At 41.5% G+C, this 14,153-nt stretch overlaps 1 pseudogene; it reads right to left on the bottom strand.

The window, feature by feature from the left end:
- Positions 1 to 786: 786 nt before the first annotated feature.
- On the bottom strand, positions 787 to 10,286 carry LOC143335234 (uncharacterized; annotated as a pseudogene).
- Positions 10,287 to 14,153: the final 3,867 nt, after the last annotated feature.

The following is a 14,153-nucleotide window of genomic DNA, read 5'->3' as shown; positions in this document are numbered from 1 at the left end:
TCTCGTTCTCCAAGCTTTCCGAAGTTTCACCTTTTGGGTGCAGAGGAATGTAGTTAACTTCAGCCTTTCTAGGCTTCTTGATATTAGCTGCAGCTTTGCCTTGGCCTTCTCGTTTGTGTTTCAAGGAGTTTACACGGATTTCGGGATGACCGAGTCTCCCAAGCTTTGTTCGATAATTTTGCATTTTATATTTTAGTGACTGTTTCCATCCCCAAAATCCTGTCTTGGATCCTAGCTGCCCCAAACAAGGATGGGTCCTTGTCAAAGCTGCTGCTACCTCTTCACACTGATGGTCTTTTGGGTATTTGGTGTATTTCATCATCTCTTGAGCTAGGCCATCAAGGATGACCCCTTTTAGCTTTGGGCCAGGGTTGAAGTATGTTCCATTTGTCTCAAACTCATTATTCTTTTGCTGTAGCTCAAATTCAGCTTCATAGGTGAATTTAGGGACCACAAAGACTTGGGGCCAGGAGGACAATCCTGAGGGATGAAATTCTGGGGATGAATGCGGGGTCGATGTGTACAGCATATCATTGCTGCTTGATGAGGCCAGTGATGAAGAAGAAAGGGTTTCAGCATTTGGGCTTGTGGTATTCGAAGCCTCATCAGTCGGTTCTACTGGGTACAAAGTGATGTAGGGTTCCACAGGTGGCGGGAGAGACATGTATATTACTTTGAGTGTGCTCTTGTTTTGGATTTCAGACACTGAAGTTAGATTCATGAACTCATTAAAGTCAGAATCCATGTACTGCAAACGAAAGTCCTCATGCAATTGAAAGCTTGTCTTTACGAGATGATGCAGTTCGTCCACTGTTTCTGGAATACCAGAGACCAGGTGCAATTTTCTTGAGTCAGATCCATCACCAAAGATGACCTGTAGAACAGCTGGATTTCCCATTGTGTAACACCTTTAATCCTGATCTGAAACAACACAGAAGTAGAACAAGAAAAGAATACATAAGCATTATATATTAAATGAAACTATAATAGTTTTCAGACCCTGACTATTTAGTGGAGCCTGACTGATACTTAATTTTTGAGGCCAAAGCCACACACAGTTTTTGCAATGATCCTTCAAATACAGTTATCAAACATAAGTAAACTGAACTCCCTCTGCACAGCCAGTTTCAGGAATCAGGTGCTGGTTGGTCACAGGAAGATCTCAAGTCAAAACATCAACATAATCACCGCACACTGAACTGAGTTGCTGTGATTTTATTCAGAGAAAAAACACGTTTCACCCGTGACTTCTTCAGGTTCGCTCAGCAGAAACACAGAAACACACACTCACAGGTGTGTTAAATTACAAAGGAGTAGACTGCTGGTCCTACTTCTGTCCTTTTTAATCTGTACTTTCTACAATACGGTACAAGGCAAAGTTACAGATTATTTTTGTAACACTTGTAACTCTTTCTAATTCTTGCTTTTTGATCTATGTAATCTTGTATGTATATATCATATTTTTTTAAGAAATTGAAAAATCTTTTGAAAATGCCTTTTATGAATGTTAAAGAAAAAATATTGTAAAAAAGAAAAATGGAACAACTGCGATTGAGAATGGTTCATGTGACCCCTGTGTATTTAACACACCTGTGAGTGAGTGTTTCTGTGTTTCTGCTGAGCGAACCTGAAGAAGCCACGGGCGAAACGCGTTGTTCGCTCTGAATAAAACCACAGCAACTCAGTTCAGTGTGCAGTGGTTTATGTTGATGTTTACAGTTATCAAACACTTGACATGTGACTATTATATTTTACAACCTAAAAATAAACTTTACTGTCTTATGCATCTTTTTTCAGCATTATTCTCTGTAAAACGAAAAAAATGAATCAGCACATTGGACAACACTGATACCAATATGTCTGTGATCAGGCTAATATCAGAAAACTGATATATTAGTTGGGCTCCACAATTTATATTCAACAATGTCACTAACCTTTAACGATGACAAATCTTTTCAACATTACCATGCGCAAGCCCCCTACGATGTATTCCACAAGGGGATATGGGTCCTCCAAGTCACCAAGCTCAATTAGGGCAACCTCTCTAGTGGGTGAGGCAGACAGTTCAAAGCCACCATAATGCTCCCTGTACCAAGCACAAACACCTCTCACTAGAAAACATAGATTCTCCTTTACAATGCACAGCTGAATTATCTCATTAAATTTTGGAAGTCCATCTGCAGATCCATGTACAATAAGCATCCCCTTACTGTAACATATACCACTGTAAGACAAATGTTTTGCCATGTGGACCTCAGTGACCTCTGGGTATCTCTGATGCAGTTTAGATCTTACTCCCTCACTAAGGACATCCACAGGCATGATTGAAACATCCGTGACCTCCAAGGATGACTTCTTGAAGTTGGAGGCATGTGTGTGATAGGCCAGCATAAACTGATGTTTAGTAGCTAGTGAGCGAGGTATATTTTTAAAGCAGTTTGTATGCCGAACAACCTGCTTGAAGAAGCTATGTTTAGCCTCAAACCTCATTGTCCACAGTGCTACCAGAGGTCCGAAGCGACGTATCATTTGTGGATTGTGCTCTAAATAGTGATGTTTAGGTAGGAGCTTAACATGGGGAAAGAGTTCAAGATAGCGCTGTCTGTGATCATAGATCTTAGCCTCAAGATATGCAACTGTCTCATCTGTGTGTACAGGGGCCACAACCAACTCAACAATATCCTTAAGATCCAGAATCACCAGCCATGCTGGTTCATCTTCTGGTACAATATGCCCAATCACAAAGGGAAGAAATCTTAACAATGTCCAATTTTCATGTGCATTTCCCCCTATAGTGTTGCTAGATGTGAAAGAGCGTGGTATGGCATGTGGGCGATTGGTTTTGTCTCCCCATTTGTATGGAAATGTCTGAATCAATGTGTTAAGGAAATCAAGAGTGAAGTATTTTTTTGAGATCAATAAACTAATACAGCGTGCAAGTTCGGCTGGAACAACACCTTCAAAGAGGTCATGCACAATATCAGGAGGATAGCCAGTGCTTACATGAAAATGAGAAAGGTGCTCTGTTAAAACACACTGTTTTTTGACACCACAGCAAATAGTTGCACTTTCCTGAGCAGACAGGACATGAACATTATGGATATCTCTGGTTCTAAGTTGGAAAGCACCAGACTTCACATCATTGGTCTGAAATTCTGATTTATCTCCTGTACAAAATCTGCAGATTGACCCGCCAGAAAAACTCTCAACAAACCCACCTATTGCATGCGCACCAAGATTGTCAGCAATTACACATTGCACTGAACCTTTAACAAACTGACCAATCTGTGAAATAAAGACTCCGTGCTCTTCTAGTATACTCAAGTCTTGCAAGAGTGGCTCTAACACTTTTTGATAGCCATAGGCCTTGACGTCATCAGATTTGCAAAGAACAGCTAAATAGATTGAGCTTAGTTTTGAATGGGAACCTGGTGGTAAATTTCCCAAAACCCAGTAGACACCACAGAGTTTGTGTTTTTTACGAGATGTCCCCAGAGGGTTACAAATCTCAAAATCATCAACATAAAGATGAACTGCTATTCTAAAACCTTCACTAGACAGAAAACTATTTTGTTTATAGTACTCACCGTCTCTTATGGTGCGGTACTCTTGTAAGCAAGACAATGGCTGGTTTTGTATTTTTGGAGTTTCAAGATGATCAAGGGCACTTTTATCAGAGAGCAACTGCTGCAAAGATTGTAATAGAGGTACGTACTGAAATGTCCTTTTCCTTTGGGTGTCTAGTATATATTCAACTGGCTCCACGACCTTAAAATGAGAGGTATAGTATTCTTTACGTTTATAAGCAGTAGCAAGAGGGCCATCCTTTGCAATAGCTATACCTAATGGGTTAGTTTTACACATAACATTGGGAAGCTCATCAACGACTGAATCTTCAACTTGTAGATTATGGCTCTGAAATACACCAGAAACTGTAGCTTTTGTCAAAGGCAAAGATTCTGTACTTAATATAAAGTGAAGTTCAGAGAGGACCTCATCAATAACAGCCTTTGGAATGTGCACAATATTTTCCAACTTCAGTAAAATACATGCAATTTTCTCTTCAATAAAATTTGTCAGCTGTAACTCTGCAGGATCATAGCAACTTAGTGTTTCGTATTCATGATCTGTGTCTATGGACTCTGTTAGCCCATCTGCAGAATTATCTAACTGATTAGTGCTTGTACAGACTACATTTGCTTGAAAGTCTTTTAATGAATGTTGGTTGTGTTTCCTGTTTTTGTGTGTGTTAAATGTACTGTAAATGTTGGTTTTAAATGTACACCCTAAAAACACACATGGAACTGTTTCATAATGCCTGAGATGTCCATTTAGGTGTTGAAAAAAATCTCTTTCTGTTGCTAGTTCTCTACAAGAACACACATGACACTGGAATGTAGATACTTCTAATGGCTTTGGAGTTGTCTGTTTAGCATGACTTTTGTATGTGTGATTTAATAGCTTACTCCATGTATTAAACGTACAAGGGCAATCTGTGTATGGACATGGAAAGCGATAACTGCCCCTAAAATGCCCATGTGTCTGTCTGAAATGCTGCAGCAACAGATACCTGCTAGCTAGTTCTAGACTGCATTCTTTGCACTTCCACATTCATTATCCTGAAAAGGAGAATAAAGACAATTAGCATAATCAAAACTGAACATGTGACAATGGCACAGATCATATACCAGTATTAAGTAGGCAGTCTATTACTTACAATCACCGAGAGGTTGCCTCTAGTACCTTGGTACTGTTGATGAAACTGCAAAAGATGAGACAAATATATTCACTGCAAGTGATGGGATACTCATAATTTCACCAAGTAGACCACATTTCATGAGAGCACTTGCCAAGTTTAATATTATTTTCATTTGCTGACACTGTGTATTAGCCAGCCATAAGCTTTCATGTGTTACATACAGAATCTAGCTTGCTCTGTGTACCTTTGGATCTCAGATTTTAGAGAAGGATATCCTTTTGTTCAGTAGAGGAAAGTCAAAACACCTCTATAGTGACAAACTTTGTACAGCTACAAGTGACTGTATTCAAGGGCAGACATTTTAGGAATAGACACTCTCATTTTTGAGTGGAGGGGGACATATGGAAAGGACAAGGAAAGGATTTACAGCTGCAGATTTCATCATGTCATGAAAGCATCCAAAATACTCCTTATTTGCTCTACAGCAGCCTCTGTTTGATCAATTAAAAGACAGAGCCCGCCTATGTTTATAAAATCATTCTAATTTCATCTGAAATTAATCTAATCAAACGTATCTCTTCTGATGCAAATGTCTCTTTCTTCATCTGTTCATCAATCAGACTGAATCTTCAATCATCTCTCAAACAAACAGAAGCACATGGCTAATTAATATGCGGAATCACGTGTTCTAAACCGTCAGACCTGTTCAGATATTTAACCCAACATCTCAAGTAGCACTAACTGTTCATTAAACTTGCCACTGGTGTTATCATCACCAAGTAAGTTTGCACATTGGTCTTTTATAAGCAGCAAACGGCCTCTAATGTCTAAATAAACAGTGTCAACGGACTGAATCCGTGTGTCAGTGTGTGTGTCTGAGTGACCGTGAGTGGGGGGGGGGTCTGCTATAGCAGACTCATTAGTTGTAAAACCTCATAATTCATGTTTATGTACGCTTTTCCAGTAAAAGTTGTGTGGTTATAACACTAGTCAGAGTAACGACAGACACTTAGTCAAACGTCACTCTCCCTAATATAGCTTAGCTAGCTAGCCCACAATGTCCGACTTCACTGACGGTAAAATTCGTGTTACTTCACGGTCTTTTCACAGCAAGCTTTTTAAAATATTACAAAATCGCGTACTTACCAAGGAGTGGTATTACAACAGTTTTCCGTGTATCTGTAAAGTATAACCCCGCAGCAGCGTCGGAAGAAGTTGTCGTGAAGAAACACGCAGAGACCGGGAAGAACAGAGACTGAGCGCGCGTTGCATTGCACATGCGCAATGGGCGGTCCCAATTCAAATGAAACACATTTGTTTTGAGTTCATGAATGTCAAGGTGAAACTATTACGTTACCACTATTAAATGTATATATATTTAGTATTTAATAGATTTGTTTCCACAAATCAAACAACAATTTAATGTGTCACATCAAAGAAGGGCTTGGATCAGTTTTTTGAGTGCAGATGCAATGAGTATGAAGCAGTTAACAGAATGTGATGCGTATGAATTAATTACCAGAAGACTCATGTACCTGAATGACTGGATACTAAAATTTGAGTACCTATTGGGTCTATCGTGACCACATTTGTGTCATATGTCTGACAATAATCTGAAATAAAAACCAGCTACATAAATGGTTAGCTATGACTGAAAATAACAATAAAATAATAAATAAAATGCCTCCCAGACAAAGACTGGAAGTGGTTTTCCTCTCCTCTCCTGGTTCCACAGGAGAGGAGCTTGATAGCTAAATGCTCTGGCTCCTGCTCTGCTTTTGAAGACTTTAGGAACCATAAGTAAGCCTGCATTCTGACATGCAGTGTTCTAGGGGTAATGGTACTAAGGTACTATGAGCTCTTTAAGATAAGATGGTGCCTGACCATTTATGGCTTTGTAAGTAAGGAGGAGGATTTTAAATTCTATTCTAAACTTTACAGGGAGCCAGTGCAGAGTGGCTAATATCGGAGAAATATGATCTCTCTTCCTTGTTTTTGTCAGAACACATGCTGCAGTGTTCTGGAGCAACTAGAGAATATTCAGCAAGAAATCTGGGCAGCCTGATAGTAAAGAATTGCAATTATCAAACCCGGAAGTTATGAATGCATGGACTAGTTTTTCTGCATCATTTTGAGACAGGATGTGCCTGATTTTTGCAATGTTACGTAGGCGAAAAAGGCAGTGAAAGACTAAGAGCAAGGCTTTCAAATGAGTTATAGCTGAGTTTCAGTTTAGGGTTGATTAAAAGGCTTGGGTCAAAATGGCTGCAACTCCACCTCCTCGGCCACTGCCTCAAGGAATGTGAGTATTAATATGGCTCAGAAGAGTAGCTTCATTTACGCTAACATACTCTTGACACAGACAGGTTTCAGTCAGACAAAATAATATTATGGTCTGATAATAACTCATTTACTAAAACAGCTTTAGAGGACAGAGATCTGATATTAAGGAGTCCACATTTAACTCTCCTTTCTTGCTGTACTATTGTAGTGGTTTCCACGAATCGAATTGGAGGCGCTACTCGCTCAAGTGGAGGTGCACAAAAATGTGCCCTTTGGCACGCTGTCCTCCGGCATAAGCACCAAACACAAGAGGAGTGAGTGGGAGAGTGTGTGTGAGGCTGTCAATGCTGTGGGGTCAGAGAAGCGCACACAAGAAGAAATAAAAAAGAAGTGGTCCGACATCAAGGTGCATGTGAAGCGTAGGATGGCTGCCCACCGCTAAAGTGTGGCCAAAACAGGCGGGGGGACAGGAGAAGAGGGGCCCACCCCGTTTGAACAGAGAGCCACAATTGTGGGTGACACTGCTCTCTCAGGGGTGGTGGGAGCACATGTGGGTGACTCTGATTACCCCAAAGGTAAATACCTATGTATTTGTGTAACACAACAAATGTGTTCATACGGTAGCCTGCTCACAGCCCTGTACGATAGAGGTTCATGGTATTATTTGGTTTGAAATCTTTTGAATTTAAATTTAAACATGGCAGCATATCAAAGACTTTAACTCATGTTTGATTACTCTATTTATTATTTTAAAACACAGGAGAGGACACGCAGTCGCAGCCACATGCCACAGACTCGGGGGATTCCTCCACCGTCCCCAGCGTCTCCGGCGCATCCATCGGCTGCTGCTCCTGCTGCCCGCCCCACTGGCCATGTCCTCACCCGTGCTGTGCTGGAGTCACAACAAGAAATCATTAGAGCAATAGGCAGCATAAATGTTTGCCTAGATCAATTAATAGGCGTCCTCACAAATATTGGTGAATCAATAAATGCATTGGTGAATAAGTGAATTCTGCGTCCTTGCCTCTTTTACATGGTTGAAATCAAATGTTGCTGGGCCCGAATGGCCTCCTGGGTAGGATGCACATTCATGGGCATACAAAAGTAGACAAAGTAAACTGGATTTACAGTTTCCATTTGTTAATTTTATACACTACTTACATGGATCACACACTATTGTTGCAAATTAGTGCAGAAGTGCGCCAGAGAACCGGTGAGACTGATTAAGACATTTCACACTTTATGCACAGGGTTATTAACATGAGTACTTTGCACACAGAAACAATCAGGGGCTTGTTAGAAAGATCTTAAGCTGTAGTTTAACCAGCAAGAAACAGCAAGTCACTAACTTTAACCACTGACTAGTAATGATGCTGTGAAGACGGGATAGAATTTGGGGGCGCACATGCTGAATGCGCATCACAGGGATTAATATTAGGACAATTACATGAATAAATTTACTCACCAAGAAGCCACCCATCGCGCACAGTGCCAGCTTGTAGTCTGTTCCCAACCATGCTGTTACTCAGAATGTATGAATCATGCGTTGAACCAGGCCACCTCGCCACAGTGTTGGCTAATGTGTGTGGTCAGCACCTGTATGGGCAAAGGCAGCGCATGGCTCCTCGCTGTGTTGCGCTCCAAGGCCGGCCGCAGCTATACGCACAGTTCTATGAGGATTGCCCTCAGGAACCTAAAGCGGCTGATGAGCCAGTTGTCATCATGTGCCAGTAAATCCTCTCTGTCTCTGAACACAGGCTCTCTTCGTATTGCACCATTTGCAATGCCTTCTAATACTGCTAAAGCAGCCATTGTTTTTAATGGTATTTTTTGCACCACTTTGCGCATGCTTTTATATCCACTCATGTAACTGCAGATATGTGGGTATCATCAGTTCATCAGTGTTAATTGTTCATGTGTCTTTGATGTGCACATCCCAGCATCACCTCTAAGTGTCGCCAAAGGACCAACAGCTGTAGAAACATGCGTACGCCAGCCACGAAGTTGGCGTGAGGTGCTGCACATTTCCACGGTCATTTCACTCTTGATACATCTGAACTTTGCCGTGAAAAAGAGCGTACGCCACGTTTTTGTGCGTACGCACCCTTTGTACATGAGGCCTCTCTTGCGTTTGGTGCTTATGCTGGAGGACAGCGTGCCAAAGGGCACATTTTTGTGCATCTCCACTTCAGTAGCACCTACAATTCCCTTTCATGGAAATTTATTTCCCGTCTTACTCATTCTTTGATTTTCTGATCGTGCAGAGAGGGGAATCCCAGGTGCAGGGCTCATTTAAATATGATTTGCGTATTTAAATAGGGGCATGGACAGGGAGGGGTCGGGTACTCCAACACGTGCCTCAATTCCATGTTGATTGGGATGTACAAAGGAAATGTGCTTGGATTCATGCGTGCGCACAGATTCATACATCTGGATATTTTTGTGCGTATGACGTTTTCTGGATTTGAGCGTATGCCATGTCTCAGTAGGAAATTCATGCAAATCTTTGTACATGAGGCCCCAGGTCTTCCCCAGGAAGTCAGCCAATTATCAATGAAGCACACATGTTTTCTGGACACCACCTCGACAGCCAGCGATTGAATGACATGCAGCTAAACATGTCATCACTGGTCAGATTTGGCAGGGGTCCAGAGAAAACTATGGAGTCCAACATGGTCTTGGCATATGTACACACCGATTCCACATTAATTTTAGTGACCTCTGATAGGCCTAACCAGGTGTCATTACCGCCAATGTGAATAACAATCTTACTGTTTTTACGCTTATCCTTAGCCAGCAGTTTCAAATTTGATTCGACATCGCCCGCTCTAGCCCCTGGCAGGCATTTGACTATGGTCACTGGTGTCGCTAACTTCACATTTCTCAAAATGGAGCTGCCAATAATCAGAGTTGGTTTCTCAGCAGGTGTGTCACTGAGTGGGGAAAACCTGTTAGAAACATGAAGTGGTTGGTGGTGACACGTGGTCTTCAGCCCGGGACTATGCTTCCTTCGAACAGTCACCCAGCCTCCCTGGTTTCCCGGCCGCTCGGGAGCTGTCGAGGGACGGCTAGCTGGGGCTGCACTTGGTCAGTCCACACCAGCTATGGGGGCTTGGCTGACAACAGCCAATGCTTTGGTTTCCACGGAGCAGAGCCGTGCATCTAATTCATGAAGTCTCGCCTCCAACTCACCAAATAAACTATATTTATTCCATGTATCAGTATCACTAAAGGGGGCAGAGGAGTAGCTAAACATCTGACACACCAAGCAGGAGAGAGCTGGAGAGGGACAGAGAGAAGCCATCACTAGCTGCTAGGCTAAACTGGTTTAGCTAGCAGAGCATACAAACGTGTAGACATTGAAGGAAACATTAAGAATACAGACAAAAATATGCTACAACCGCTTTGATGAAAAACTCCTCCAGCCATCCTTGCGTCTTCCTCTACAACACTTTGTACTTCCATGACTAGGGAGAAATGCCATGGATCTGCCAAACTGACGTCTGTTGCAACTGCTGTTTGTGATTTGTGATTGCCATGATTAACGATGAGGTCTGCATCAACCTTGACTGGCTGGTGACTGATTTCTGTTTCCAGCAGAGGCGAGCACTTCCTTATGACACGGACAGGTTGGAGGAAACCTTCAACGGCTGGCCTTGAGTGTGAATTTTTGGGGCTCTAGGTGCATGTGTTGACTACCAGTTACTCAAGCCAGTTATAAAGTTCTATTTGGGTCTGAAATATGGCCAGCTAGGGAAAACAAGGGTTAATAACTCCAGTTGCAGTTATACTCCATTTAGCAAAGGTAGCTTTAATTGTATTCAGAGCTGAGCTATGCCCAAAATAACAAACAAAACCTCACTTTTGAGCCGTGAACTTCCCTAATCAAATAAAACAAATAAATAACAAGAAAACTAACCTAGACTCCAAACTCATAAACAAGAGAAAAAAGGGACTGAAACAAAAAGGGCTTCTCACTCCTACTTGCTACCGCACCAGTCACAACAAATTTACAACAGGCAGGACTGCTAATTCATTGTCTTTGGACTGGGAAAGGAGAGAAAGAGCGATTGCTGTCAGCTGGAGTTTAAGTAGCTTCTGCACATTGGCCGTCCAATCTGCTAGCTTCAGTCAGATTCGAACCCTCCAATCCCAGGACTCCACCTGCAACACACATTCACTGAAGAGGAGGAGAGAGAGAACCAAGATGTACGCACACACACACACCACAAACCACATGACTCAGGGTCATAACAATATATATATACTCTTTAAATATTTCAACCCCGTGCTGGGCCTGTTGCAATCGAAATTCCGTTCGGTGTACACTTACTGTCTACTGAATGACAAAGTAAAATCTAAGTCTAAGTCTAGTGTTCATAGGTAAATGACAATGCCAGCGGCTCATAGCTTTGAGCGTTGGAACAGGAGTGAAAGATGCTGCGGATGTTGCTGTTCCTATGCAGAGAGAGTGAGCTGTAGGGGAATTACCTCTAAATTAATGTTACATTCGTTAATATTTGCAGGGCACCAACCTTCCTCAGCTAAGAAGGATTTTGTTTATCATATCTAGTAATGCTGATGTAGTGAACGAATGAACCAACAGTAGATCAGTCTGATAATCTAAGGCGTAAACTCTCAGTACAGGGATTGCTTATATCCAGCTCAAAAGGACACCGTCTGACAACGACTTGTATGCAAAAGATTATTTATTAAACGCAATAATGAAATGAATATGAATCATGAATAATACGATAGATTATATGGATGAGGTAGATTAACACAAACACTGCACAGAGGAACTTATGGCAAGAGAATGGTAAAATGAGTTTGGCGATAGTGAGAAGTAGGTTTTTAAAGGGGAAATAGAGACGCGAATATAAAGTTAATTTGTTGAATGAACAATTTAGAGAATTTAGACAAATTAACAATATCTCAACCTCACGGACCAACTCTTATTCAAAACCGCTTAAGTATGCCTACTTTGTCAGCGATGTTCCTGTAGATGTCTGCCCCGAACTAACACGAAGAGGCTCCGTGCCGTGGTCCGTCACTCTGGCCCGTACAGCAGTCTGCCGGACGAATCAAGCGAACCACTGATGAGAGCTGGTGTTGGACAGGGATGTCTCGGGAGCTGAGGGTCTTCGGTGTCGGTTACAGACGAGGAACGGCTTCCGATGGTTCTTTAACCCGGACCAGCGGGTCAGCAGCAGGCTACAGGTCTTCGGTGCGGTCAGTTAGTTGTTGGCCGTTTGGCAAGGCTTTTGATTACTAATAATAAGATTGAGAAACTCTTCGATGGCCAGTCGAAAATGTCTTCAAAATTATTATTATGTGACTAGACTTTAACAACAAAAATAGGAATTATGCGGCTTGGCTTGACGAGTAAAAATTAACGTTTCACGAAGAAGATTAGAAAGTTGCGTTTTCTGCAGAATTAAATCAGGCCACTCTGTGTAATTGTGAGCAGCAACAAAAAGACTGACAAAACGACGGAGCAGAAAAATACTTGAAAACTCAAGACAAAGAACTTAACACAAAAACTAGACTAACTGAAAGAAAGGAAAAACAAGAACTGAACTGAAGGAAAGGAAAACGAGAACAAGACTAAGGAAAGGCTGAAGACAAAACTAGAACTAAAGTCCGCTATGCGCGACTAACTTTATCATCGCTCCAGGGCGTGTCTAATCAATAGGACGTTACGCATGTAGGATGGTTCGCAGACGCACAACGTGATTTCATCCTATGGAGCGGGAATTAATTAATGATTCATACGAGGGACTCATCTGCTTCTCACTATGGTCAATCGAATATATTTTAAATGATCAATTTTCAATGGCACTTCAACAACAACATGCGCGTTCACTACATGCGTTAGACAATTCTTATGAATAACGACAACATTAAACAATGAACATGGTAACATTTCCTAACCAGGGTTCTAAATTAACTTTTTTGATCACCAGCCAATGTGGCTGGTGACCTTCTAAAGTTACCAGCCAATCAGAATTTCCACTAGCCAAATTTTTTCCCGGTGAAAATAAGAGATTATGAGTGCCACTGAATACATTTGATCATTTTATTTACATTGTTGGCATGAAAAATGCACAGAAAGTACAACACATGAAACAAAATATACACAGAAAGTGCAAACATTTAATTTATTCAAACAAAAAATGCTGTCAGATTTATTATTTTCTAAAAGACATTTTTCCAGTAAGTATTTAGTATCATTACATTCCTAATAAAATGTATTTTTCCTTTCAACTTAAAGGGTTTCTACTTTCCTTCTTTAATAAGAAATATATATAAGTAACAGCCATGACTTAAACACTTGCAAAAAATTGCATTGGTAATAAATTGAATTATGTATGTACAACTAGAAAACACAAATAGTGCAGCAGTCAGTATTGCAGACTCCTTAGGCTTTCCTGATGACTTCGGGCACTCATGGTCCTTTACTGCCTCGACTTTAAAATTATTAGTCCCCACCACAAAATTATTCGTCTTGTTTTTTTCTTTCATGTACATGCGGCAATCCTTACAAAACATGACGGCATTTTCGTGATCAAACACAAGCCATTCACGACCTGTCAGCCATTTAGCGTTAAACTTTCTTTTCTTCGTTTCGCACGCTTTGTCGACATTCTCATCCCCTGCCTCCTTCCTCTTCTCGCCCCCAGACGTCTGTCCCAACCACCGCAGCATTTAGTTTAACTTTACTTTTTACTTCTAGCTAGCTCAGTCTCCTTTTTTACAGTTTATACGCCGCCGTTCATTCTTCTTCTTCTTCTTTGTGTTTGCGTTTCCGTGGTTTCTCGCGCCGGTTGCACTACAGACTGTAGTGTGCCTGCGCACAGCCAATGGGCGTCTTGTACGTCATCACGTAGCATTACGACAGTGTTCATGGGAAATGTAGGACGGACTGTCCGGGGGACAAATGACCAAGAACTGTAGAGCGGCTCTGACTGACATGATTGCCTAATGCATTACCGGCCAAATTGGCTAGTAAGTTTTTATTTACACGCGCCAATATGAATTTTAACCCGCATTTGGCGGGTTGGCGGGTGTTAATTTAGAACCCTGTTCCTAACACTAATCCTGATAAACATGATGACTAAGGGTATAACTACTTTAATATGATGAAGGAATAAAGAAGGGCAGACTATAT

Source organism: Chaetodon auriga, chromosome 17, assembly GCF_051107435.1.
Source record: "Chaetodon auriga isolate fChaAug3 chromosome 17, fChaAug3.hap1, whole genome shotgun sequence".
NCBI classification, from domain to species: domain Eukaryota; kingdom Metazoa; phylum Chordata; class Actinopteri; order Chaetodontiformes; family Chaetodontidae; genus Chaetodon; species Chaetodon auriga.
This window is presented reverse-complemented; position numbering and strand designations above follow the sequence as displayed.